We start from the raw sequence: 12,745 nt of genomic DNA, 5'->3' as shown, positions 1-12,745 counted from the left end.
GCGGAATAATAAGAAATGCAAGTAGATATAGCTTGTTCTTCCTCCTAACTACTTGTTTTATTGATTTGAAATGTTTTACAGCTCAATCGTCACACCGGCAAAGCTTCGGCGTGGAATCCGACAATCACCCTATGAAGTCCGCTCAAACGACCCTATATATAGGCGGTTGGGTCCGCTTATGTGTCATATGACCATAAGAGCGGACCAGGCAAGTCCACATAAGCGGACCAACATGCCAAATAAGCGAACCAAGATCATTATGTCCCTATGAGCGGACCTAGTTCATAAAACCTATACAGACTCCTGTTTTCTCGTATTACGTGCCCTATGCTATACAATACGATATAAGACCTGATCCTAGACACCTAGACGCAATTAACAGATGTAGTGCACTAACAGACTCCCCCTCAGATGTTGATGAAGTCGCCAATTGTAACACCCGGTCTTTTATTTCAAGGTTTAACGTAAATTTTACGTAAAACAATCATGTAATTAAGATTACATAAACATTTGGAAATACGGGTTTATTAAAACTTTTAATAAATCATAAGTTATTCTACATAACGTGATCGAATTCGTTGTTTAAAAATTACAACGTAGCAAAATGCGGAAGCGTGTATCATTATCGTGTTCGGTTCTTCGCTGAGCTTGATCGTCTTCCGGCATCCAAGGTGTACCTACATTTCATAAACATGAAATGCTTTAGTCATACGGGGTTTAAATCATGTCCGAACGATGTCCGGGAAACAATTGATTTTCAAATGAAAAACAAAATATATAAAAAATATCTCCACTGTAAATTACGGTGGGACCGTAATTTACGGTGGCACCCGGGTTCAAGCTTTTCTACCGTAAAACAGTAGACCTTCACCGTAAACAAATCATCTCCACCGTAAATTACGGTGGGACCGTAATTTACGGTGGACACTGGGTTCAGCCTTTCCATTTTGCCGTAATTTAACACGAAATCTTTCGTATCTTTCAAACCGCTTATCCGTTTGACCTACCGTTTCTTCCTACATGTTTGTAATTTAATTCTCCATTATATGGAGTTAAGATCTGACATCCGGATTAAATAAAATTGAGACTTTTAAGCCTTCGGCTTATTATCTTTTCAACAATTTTCGACCCGACTATGTGATTATCAAACAAACATGTTTGTTTGACCTCCATTCATCATGAACCCTTAATTTCTAATATTGTCAATCATATTAAGTACTGAACACAGGTTTCTACACAATTATTTACCCGTTTTCGTTTAAAATCTTATTTTGACCCGTTAAGGGTATTTACAACCATTTTAGCACGAACGGTGCTCATTTCTCATGTACCTCATAGTTCCACCAATTTGTTATTAGCTAGTCTTCCACCACAACTATGAATGTGGTGGATTTAACGAAATGGACTATTTATTCCGAGTTTAATCCTACGGATGTGTTATTTTGCGGCAACACACAATTTAAGCATTTAACTCTTGAAAGTTTATGTCTACAACTTTCATGCGCGTCTAAAGGTTACAAGATCGTAAGATAAGTTCCTAAACAACCTTTATAAGTTGTTTGCTCAATTTACCCTTCAAGGGCATTTTAGTCGACATTAGCCCCTCATCTACTACGAGGGGCTTTCACTAAATATTTGACCAAGTTTGTATGTTAACTATAATCGTATGCATACATACCTGGCTAGGGTCAACATATAGACCCAATTTATACCTTGCTTTTATCATCACACATAGTGTGGGCGAAATTAACTGAATCGCTAATCGCTCCTGTTAACACAAGACTTGACAATCGCATTAGTCGATATTGTCAAATAGTGTTATCACCACCATTTGACCCGTTCGGCCTATATGCCCAACGTTGCCTATTAATTCAAAAACGTGGTTTTTGACTTCTAATTCATACATCCATCCCGTCCCGGATTTCATTACCGAATCCCCTTTTTGCCATAAACCATGGTTTTTTATCATCTTTATATGTTCCGGCTCGTATCAATCACGCCGGAAATCCATATTTTCAATACTAGCATTATTGCATCTATAACGTATAGAATGAACAAGTAATCTACACATTTATGTAAGTTTCACTTACCTTGCATCCGAGCTACGCTTTTCTTCCATGCTTGACTTGTTTGACCCGCTTTCACTCCAAGCTTCCACCTAGCTTGTCAAGCGTCAAACTATCATCATAATTCGTAAGACGGTTATATTAGTCATCATTAATTATGACTATGCCATCTTACATATTTTCTATCAAAATCACCATTTGATCTTATTAATGGTCGGTTTGACTATTTAAAAGTCAAATCACCAATTAACACATATGATTGCACTATCAAGTTCACAAGACTCAATTAGGCACATTATCAGTACTTAGTTCACATTTAGGTATTTTAACAAACACCTCATGTGCATGACTTTTACATATTTACTAACTAGTTCCTAACTAGTCATCTTCACCAAGATTTACATCAACACATTCAAACCTCTAAGTCTAGTGTTCATGAACTACATCAAGAACTTATATCATCATCTCAATATTCATCAATCTTACATTCTAACATGAGTGTTCATCATATTAACATAAAACCCACTTATCACAATATAGGGTAATTACCAATTCCCTAGTTTTAACAACAATTCATCAAATTTTCTACTAGGGTTTGTTTCTACACCAAGATATAATCACAATAACACTCATAGATTCAAGATTCATTCCAGAATTTCGATTATGATTGTTCATCATAATCTCAAGGTATCACCAAATCATATATTTCAACATACCTTGTATTCCCCATGATTAGGTGATCACGAATTTGTGTTCATGCAGTGATTTGGCTCTTGATTTGGGCTTCAATTTGATCAAGTTGTGGAAGTTAGGGTTTGAGCTCCCTGAGCTTTCTCCTGGTCGACCTCACACACGCACACACTAGGTGTGGTGTGTTTTTATTTTTTTTTTGTTTTTAGTAATTAAACCCTTATTTCCAATTATCCAACTTTGGTCCTTCATGTTTCGTTAGTTATTAAGTTGATTATAACCTACTTATTTACAATCCATATTCCCTTTTATTAACCGGGTCAAGCATTCCTAGTTAGTTTAGCGGGTTCGGGAATATTTATGACTAAGTTTAATTTAGGTCCCGTTAACTTGGGCCTTCTAAGCTTTTATTTCCTAAAAGCTTTTATTGACTTTTTGTTTAATATTAGGATTAATTATTTAAATCCTAATATTTACCGGTTAAATTTTACCACTGACGGTACTTTACCCGTCTTTTAGTATTAACGGAGTTTGATTACCAAACCCGTTTTCGGGGTGTTACAAGTCTACCCCCCTTAGAGAGGTTTCGTCCTCGAAACCTGTTCTTACATAATTCATTGAGTTTAAACTCAATGTATTTGAGCCGAGAGGTCTTTTAAACATTACCTATACTTCTTAACCAATCGTTAGTATTACCCGAAAAGTACGGTAACATCTTTTAGTTACTAATTGTCTTCATATCTCATACGACATAGTGTAATTTCGAAATAACGTAATTCCGTTATTTCTACTAGTTTAGTTAACTTAGCGATTTCCATCGCTTTCATATACTATCGAATTCTTTATGAATCCGTTACTTTGAACCGTTTAAAGGTCTTTAGTGAAATCTTTCACTTTTAGCAACAATTTTCTTTTTGTTTTCAAATTCATTTATTCGGTTTAGTTATACCGAATCTACCGCTTACAAGCAACCAGATTACTTAAATGACCTTTACCGCTCGCTTGGTTATAGTGTGATTCCACTTCACATTGCATTTCTTGACCGTGATCGTGTCACGCATGTTTAATTTATATCAACCTTTCATCTTCAAAAAGATCATTTTTCGAATATATCGTCTTGCGCCTATCAGCGTCAAGACTTGAACCCTTTATGATTACTATTCAAATTCCTGTCAGAATTTATATTTATAAAAATATTATTTCTTACTAAATCTGAATTTTAGTCTAACGTTTTTCTCTTAACTATGTCAATTACTCATGTCAAGGGAACTGACAACCCCTAATTTATTGTTTTTCGTTCTCGTTTTACGCGAGGGATCATAACAAGTTCCCTCACCTTACGCTATTGACCCGTAGGTTCTTTCACCTAACCTCGTAGGCTATTTTCTTAAGCTTTCGTCTCTTTAAGACGAGGCCCTTATGATCCCTTTGCTTTAGTTCATGACCCGTCGGTCATTTTGGCCCCTCCATTTTTCCTTAATTGACTCGTTTGACTCATTTTAGGTGAATTTTCATCACCTATGAATGTCAGACTTCGTTCTTTATTTGACCCGTCCAACTTTGAAATGGTTGAACGCAATTACCAAAATTTATATTTGCGAAGATTCTTATCATCTTTTAGTCATGACTCATATTCCGAGTCTTTTGACTTTCTATTTCGCGTTCCTGTTTCTCAGTCTACGCATGTGTTTAAATCCTTACCCACCAACTGGGTGTTTTACCGAAGTCGTTATTATTGCAACCCTTACGGTATGTATTATGACTTCGTTTTACTTTTATATTCCTACTTCGTTCTCAAATTTGGTGTTTTACAAAATCGGCCTGTTAAGAGTCTTATTTGTATTCTTCGGGTTCGAGTGTAAGTACACTACCTCCTAATGCATATCTTGATCATTTTACATGTTTATATTCTTCGGGTTCGAGTGTAAGTATCACTCCCTCCCAATATTTGTCTAAATCGTTTTATATGCTTGATGTTTTCTGGGTTCGAGTGTAAGTACACTCCCTCCCAATAGCTTGATGTTTTCTGGGTTCGAGTGTAAGTACACTCCCTCCCAATAGCTTGATGTTTTCTGGGTTCGAGTGTAAGTACACTCCCTCCCAATACTTGTCTAAATCATTTTACATGCTTGTTTGTCCCTTCACTCGGGCTCATTATCCTAATGTAATACGCTCCCGTCACTTGGTTGTGCGTTTACATTATTATCAAATATTTTGTTTATCTGATTCATTTGGGCACTTTTTAATTAGTCCCATTCACCCTGCCCTTACTACATCGGATGTAAACGTGTCCGCCATAAGAAGTTCATGGTAACATATGCCGCTACTTACTTGGCCAGAGTAAGCGTTTAACACATGACACGCATGACCTTTTTACAGTTTTCACATCACGCCCTATGTAAGTAATACCTCTATCTGTTTTTCTTGGAAACAATATCCCGGATAGGTTTTCTATTCAGGTCTTTCCAAGTTTTAAATTTTACATATGCAACTTTTAAGTTCCTACTGATTGTTGCATATTACTATTTATGCTATTATTTAAAATGTGCACCTGGTACTGTTTTCCCCGACGGGCGTTCTTTGCCATTAACTTTGTTCGCGGTCATTACGCGATTTAGTCCTCGGTGAGTATGCTCCACTTGTCATACTTCGGACCGTTCCATCATCATATCCACAATTCGTTTGACTCTCGTCGTCTTCAAACGCGAGTGTCCTTCAATTAAAACATTCACAAAAGTTAGTAACGTCAACCTCAATAATCGCCCGTATTATGATACAAGGCTTTTTCTACTATACGCGTCAACGCGCGTATTTTCGTCAACTATTTCAATCATTTTAATTGGGGTAACGCGTATCACACGATAGCCCTATGTGTTGTTTACAACACTTTAGCATACTAACTATTCACGTACCTGTACTTACCGGATTTGCGATCAAGCCTCGAACCGAACACTATTCTTTGTCAAGAGCATAAGGTTTAAGTCCAAGCATGGTTCCTCCCCACCATACTCGAATCTCTTAAACCAAGGCTCTGATACCAACTTGTAACACCCGGTCTTTTATTTCAAGGTTTAACGTAAATTTTACGTAAAACAATCATGTAATTAAGATTACATAAACATTTGGAAATACGGGTTTATTAAAACTTTTAATAAATCATAAGTTATTCTACATAACGTGATCGAATTCGTTGTTTAAAAATTACAACGTAGCAAAATGCGGAAGCGTGTATCATTATCGTGTTCGGTTCTTCGCTGAGCTTGATCGTCTTCCGGCATCCAAGGTGTACCTACATTTCATAAACATGAAATGCTTTAGTCATACGGGGTTTAAATCATGTCCGAACGATGTCCGGGAAACAATTGATTTTCAAATGAAAAACAAAATATATAAAAAATATCTCCACCGTAAATTACGGTGGGACCGTAATTTACGGTGGCACCTGGGTTCAAGCTTTTCTACCGTAAAACAGTAGACCTTCACCGTAAACAAATCATCTCCACCGTAAATTACGGTGGGACCGTAATTTACGGTGGACACTGGATTCAGCCTTTCCATTTTGCCGTAATTTAACACGAAATCTTTCGTATCTTTCAAACCGCTTATCCGTTTGACCTACCGTTTCTTCCTACATGTTTGTAATTTAATTCTCCATTATATGGAGTTAAGATCTGACATCCGGATTAAATAAAATTGAGACTTTTAAGCCTTCGGCTTATTATCTTTTCAACAATTTTCGACCCGACTATGTGATTATCAAACAAACATGTTTGTTTGACCTCCATTCATCATGAACCCTTAATTTCTAATATTGTCAATCATATTAAGTACTGAACACGGGTTTCTACACAATTATTTACCCGTTTTCGTTTAAAATCTTATTTTGACCCGTTAAGGGTATTTACAACCATTTTAGCACGAACGGTGCTCATTTCTCATGTACCTCATAGTTCCACCAATTTGTTATTAGCTAGTCTTCCACCACAACTATGAATGTGGTGGATTTAACGAAATGGACTATTTATTCCGAGTTTAATCCTACGGATGTGTTATTTTGCGGCAACACACAATTTAAGCATTTAACTCTTGAAAGTTTATGTCTACAACTTTCATGCGCGTCTAAAGGTTACAAGATCGTAAGATAAGTTCCTAAACAACCTTTATAAGTTGTTTGCTCAATTTACCCTTCAAGGGCATTTTAGTCGACATTAGCCCCTCATCTACTACGAGGGGCTTTCACTACATATTTGACCAAGTTTGTATGTTAACTATAATCGTATGCATACGTACCTGGCTAGGGTCAACATATAGACCCAATTTATACCTTGCTTTTATCATCACACATAGTGTGGGCGAAATTAACTGAATCGCTAATCGCTCCTGTTAACACAAGACTTGACAATCGCATTAGTCGATATTGTCAAATAGTGTTATCACCACCATTTGACCCGTTCGGCCTATATGCCCAACGTTGCCTATTAATTCAAAAACGTGGTTTTTGACTTCTAATTCATACATCCATCCCGTCCCGGATTTCATTACCGAATCCCCTTTTTGCCATAAACCATGGTTTTTTATCATCTTTATATGTTCCGGCTCGTATCAATCACGCCGGAAATCCATATTTTCAATACTAGCATTATTGCATCTATAACGTATAGAATGAACAAGTAATCTACACATTTATGTAAGTTTCACTTACCTTGCATCCGAGCTACGCTTTTCTTCCATGCTTGACTTGTTTGACCCGCTTTCACTCCAAGCTTCCACCTAGCTTGTCAAGCGTCAAACTATCATCATAATTCGTAAGACGGTTATATTAGTCATCATTAATTATGACTATGCCATCTTACATATTTTCTATCAAAATCACCATTTGATCTTATTAATGGTCGGTTTGACTATTTAAAAGTCAAATCACCAATTAACACATATGATTGCACTATCAAGTTCACAAGACTCAATTAGGCACATTATCAATACTTAGTTCTCATTTAGGCATTTTAACAAACACCTCATGTGCATGACTTTTACATATTTACTAACTAGTTCCTAACTAGTCATCTTCACCAAGATTTACATCAACACATTCAAACCTCTAAGTCTAGTGTTCATGAACTACATCAAGAACTTATATCATCATCTCAATATTCATCAATCTTACATTCTAACATGAGTGTTCATCATATTAACATAAAACCCACTTATCACAATATAGGGTAATTACCAATTCCCTAGTTTTAACAACAATTCATCAAATTTTCTACTAGGGTTTGTTTCTACACCAAGATATAATCACAATAACACTCATAGATTCAAGATTCATTCCAGAATTTCGATTATGATTGTTCATCATAATCTCAAGGTATCACCAAATCATATATTTCAACATACCTTGTATTCCCCATGATTAGGTGATCACGAATTTGTGGTCATGCAGTGATTTGGCTCTTGATTTGGGCTTCAATTTGATCAAGTTGTGGAAGTTAGGGTTTGAGCTCCCTGAGCTTTCTCCTGGTCGACCTCACACACGCACACACTAGGTGTGGTGTGTTTTTATTTTTTTTGTTTATAGTAATTAAACCCTTATTTCCAATTATCCAACTTTGGTCCTTCATGTTTCGTTAGTTATTAAGTTGATTATAACCTACTTATTTACAATCCATATTCCCTTTTATTAACCGGGTCAAGCATTCCTAGTTAGTTTAGCGGGTTCGGGAATATTTATGACTAAGTTTAATTTAGGTCCCGTTAACTCGGGCCTTCTAAGCTTTTATTTCCTAAAAGCTTTTATTGACTTTTTGTTTAATATTAGGATTAATTATTTAAATCCTAATATTTACCGGTTAAATTTTACCACTGACGGTACTTTACCCGTCTTTTAGTATTAACAGAGTATGATTACCAAACCCGTTTTCGGGGTGTTACACCAATACACCTTGACTCCAAAACTGTGTCTTCACATTTTCAGTCTAGATCAGTCTCTGGGCTTTCTCCTTTTTTCAATCTTCAGACTCCCCCACTCAATTTACTGGTATTCTGTTGTTCTTCAGTAACAACTTCAGGATCTTAGTCTGGCTTTAAAACACTCTAATTCTCTTGATCAGATCTCTTGATTCCTTAAGTTCATCAGCATCAACAATAGACGTGATCTTCAGAATCAGAATCTGACTCTACTCATTCTTTCAGTATTGATTTTCAGGATCGAAACTTGGCTCTCTTCCATCAGAGATCTTCAGGAATCGAAACCTGGCTACCTGCACAATCTCAACCCTGAAATAAATTTCTTTCACAAACATTTCAAATAACTATGCACCAATATTTGACTCTCGTTTTCACTAATCAAACATATAATTGCAACAACTCAGACTTTCTCTCAAATATCTATGATGAACCACTTAAAGAAGGTTAGATTTAACGAAAACAGTTAGATTTACACAAACACTCCCCCTCAAAAGCTGATCATCATGTTTAGCATTCGGAATTTTGAAAATCAGTTTTCCAACGTCAGCTGTCGAAAATCTTTTTGACTTTTTCAAAATTTAGCTAAAACATACTAATATCTTTTTGGATTTTCTGAGAGATATTACCTGACACTACTAGTAAACACAAACATACAGAAATGTAATATATACAAACAATATTTTTTGTGAGTTCGTGCGAGAGGATCATATCAGATTCTGAGACTAATCACAAACACCGTTAAGCTTGATTTCATTTTAAACATTAAACAATTTACCTAGATTGTCAGTATGTTTGTCCACTTAAATTCTCAACACAAATTTCAATTGATTCGAGATATGATATTAATGTTTTAGAGACTTAAACTTAATTGTGTATCACTCCACTTGAATATACTCCCGTATCCAGATCCCAAATATTCAGTCGTACAGGTGAGTATACCACAGCTGATATCTGTAAAGGGGTAGATGCGAAACCGTGAGAGCTCAGGTAAGAACTTCCGTTCAGCAGAGAGATGACGGCTCGACTTTTGGTGGGTCCCCTTTAGAGGATCTTTTGATTACAACAGCAGCGACTATCAATTTTATTGTTTCATCAGCATGCTGAGGGCGAAGCTTATGTTTCAAAGCTTTAGCAGAAAGTATTATCCGCGGACTAGGTCAGAACTTCCATTCAGCAGAAGTCCCGGGATAATACCCCAGATATCACTGAGTATAAAGACCTAGTATCTCAGAATATGGGACCTTTCAAACAAGATTTCGGGGGTTACCCATATATCCAAGAATAGTTACCCACGAATTAAGCAAGTTTGAATTAGGTTTATATCTCGTTTCAACTTACTAAATGTGCGAAAATCTACCGACACATCCGCAGTAAGATTGTTTATCACATTTTAACTTTACATTTCTTTAGCGTGCCGTGATAGTCCACTGATGTACTATCATTTCCTCTGTTTCGCAAGAAAACTCATTTTTGGATTTTATCATGTTTTTGTCTTTTTCAAATTTTCAATGTTTTTGGATTTTCTAAAATTTCTTACTCCCCCTAAAATGCAAACACATTTTAAAGAAAATTTGAAAATAAAAGACTTTTGACCCACTTGAAAAATATAGAAAACAATACAAACTGTACAGAAACTTGACAACTGACACTGAATCACATCAAATCGCCATTCACTCAGCATAAACAATCAGAACTCCCCCTATCACAAACCATTTTCTCATTTCTGATTTCAAAACACTTAAGTTTGTTTTAATCGAAATGACTTTTCCGGAAAATGATTTTGTGTTGATAATAACCACTTGTAGGTCTATCATTTTAAAAAACGGGGATGTGGTTCATCATCTTGTCTATCTTTTGCCATGAATAGTAAATCAAGTACAATTTAATGTCCCTGATTTACCATTTGCATTTTAGAACCTTCTGTATCACTTGTAAAAATACAAACATCTCAAAATATAACCACAAATACCACTTGTAAGATCAAGATTACCACTTGTAGGAATGTTACGTCTACATCACCATTTTACCAATCAGGATGCCGATTCCTGCTTCGCAATTACCAACCTGGAAACTCCGGCGTAGTCCTTCAACCTGTAAAATCCAAAACACTATTCAGATTCTTTCAAACAAACTTTTCAAACACTAGAAAGATGCCGATTCCTGATCCACGATATAAACTTGGGATCTCCGGCATAGTCCTTCGACTATCATGGGAAACAAACTTCCATCCAAGTCTTTTCAGACTTGATGGCTTTCAACTCTTGAGCCGTAGGGTTGTATGTTGCCTTTTTAGTCGCGTAAAAATCTTTTACCCCTTTAGCTCTCCCACTCAACATTTTCCCAAATATCTTTTTAACATTCCCGTTGAATGTTTTCTCGACATCAAATTCATCTTTTTCTTTATAAAACTGATTAGAAATCTCAGTTTTTCCCACTTTCTTCTTTACTTCCTCAAACTTCAATGATGGAAACTCCTCATCATTCACTAAAATCTTCTTCTCAACCTGTGGTTCTTCTGGCTTTGTGGAACCAGATTCATCGCCGACATTCACTTCACCTTTCTTCGCAACCCACACCTGGTTGTCTTTTCCTTTCTTCTCATATTTGTTCTTCTTTGAACACTCACCAACCTAAAATTTTGAATTCTCAAAAATTTTAGGTCTATTGGTTGGTGTGTCAACATCAACAACTTTCTCTTTCAACTTCTGAGAAACTCCCTGTTTTGATTTGTCACTATTCGTACAATTCCATGCAATGTGACCAGCTTCATTACATCTGTAACAGGTTCGAGTCTCTCTTTGATAACAAATATCACCTCCATTCTTCTTTCTCTCAGCAAGAAACTCCTGATTAGACTGTAACCAGAACGGTTTCTACTGTTCCTCTTCAGCACTTCCACCTGACACAAATTCAGATTTTGTTTTAGAATTTTTCATATTTTTATCATTTTCTGGTGGAACAAAACCAAGACCTTTCTTTTTGTAGCTACGATTCTGGTTAGATTTCTTTTGAAAAACAGAACCAGAATTGTTGCCCTTTTTCTTATTTAAACGTTGCTGAACTCTAGAAGTGTATTTTTTAGATTTTTCAAAACTTTTCAAAACTTTTAATTCTGGAATATTAATCTCTATTAGTTTGAAAGTTTTGTTTATTAGTTCTGTTCTAATACTCATTATTGGGAACTCTTTATTGTAATATAATTTGTCCGAACCATTCAAAGTATACACAACTTCAAATGTTTCATCATTCAAATCAGCCTTTGACAATAAAAATTCTTTACTATAAGACCGTTTATCCGACGAATTTGGACTGTTGACTGACGACTTTGACTTTCCAGACCCAGATTTCGACTCAGACTCCTCATCAGTATCCAACACCTGATCGACCACCTTTTTGATTAGTACAGACTCATGATCAGTATCGGACGAGGTATACGTGACATCTATGTTATCTGGCAAAACGTCAGTTGTGTCGGTTTTAAGCTTTATATTGACTGCCTTTTCCAATTGCTCCTCATTTGGTCTCCTAGGTGAATAACCATCCCAAATCGGAGGTGGACATTTGTTGTAACTAACAGTCAATTTCTTACCACAGTCTTTCTTGTCTTTTAGCTTCTCATCTTTGAAAGCTTCCATACCTGCAACAGTTGGGTAAATACGATCAATGAGATAATCAGAACTAGAATAACTTTGCAATAAGCGTCTAATTCTCTCATTCTCTATCTTTTCCGTCTCCAACTCTTGCTTCCACTTAGCACTCTCTTCGATGTAGAAGTTTATCGCTTTTTGTTTTGTCATTAAAACTGCATTCAACATCGTCAATGCTTGCTCTCTTTCTGAGTTTGTCTTTTGAAGACCAGTTACTGTTTTGTTCAGAACATCATATGATTCTTTCACATAGTTGAGGTTGAACAGTAACTACTCCTTTTTCTTCTCGTACTCAGCTATGATGTCGTCTTTAGCTGCACAATTCTTGCAATCTTCCAAGCACTTATCACACGGCTTGACGACTTCAACAATCTTCTC

At 36.1% G+C, this 12,745-nt stretch overlaps 2 long non-coding RNA genes across 2 annotated transcripts; both read right to left on the bottom strand.

The window, feature by feature from the left end:
- Positions 1 to 517: 517 nt before the first annotated feature.
- On the bottom strand, positions 518 to 2,151 carry LOC110871521. The gene is made up of 2 exons (XR_002553805.2): positions 2,091 to 2,151; positions 518 to 677 (listed from the first exon to the last, which is right to left on the bottom strand). It is a non-coding gene; the product is annotated as an uncharacterized LOC110871521 (long non-coding RNA).
- A 3,734-nt stretch (positions 2,152 to 5,885) lies between these two features.
- On the bottom strand, positions 5,886 to 7,519 carry LOC110871520. Its single transcript, XR_002553804.2, has 2 exons — positions 7,459 to 7,519; positions 5,886 to 6,045 (listed from the first exon to the last, which is right to left on the bottom strand). It is a non-coding gene; the product is annotated as an uncharacterized LOC110871520 (long non-coding RNA).
- Between the last annotated feature and the right edge of the window lie 5,226 nt (positions 7,520 to 12,745).

The sequence above is a fragment of the Helianthus annuus genome, chromosome 8 (genome assembly GCF_002127325.2).
Source record: "Helianthus annuus cultivar XRQ/B chromosome 8, HanXRQr2.0-SUNRISE, whole genome shotgun sequence".
NCBI classification, from domain to species: domain Eukaryota; kingdom Viridiplantae; phylum Streptophyta; class Magnoliopsida; order Asterales; family Asteraceae; genus Helianthus; species Helianthus annuus.
This window is presented reverse-complemented; position numbering and strand designations above follow the sequence as displayed.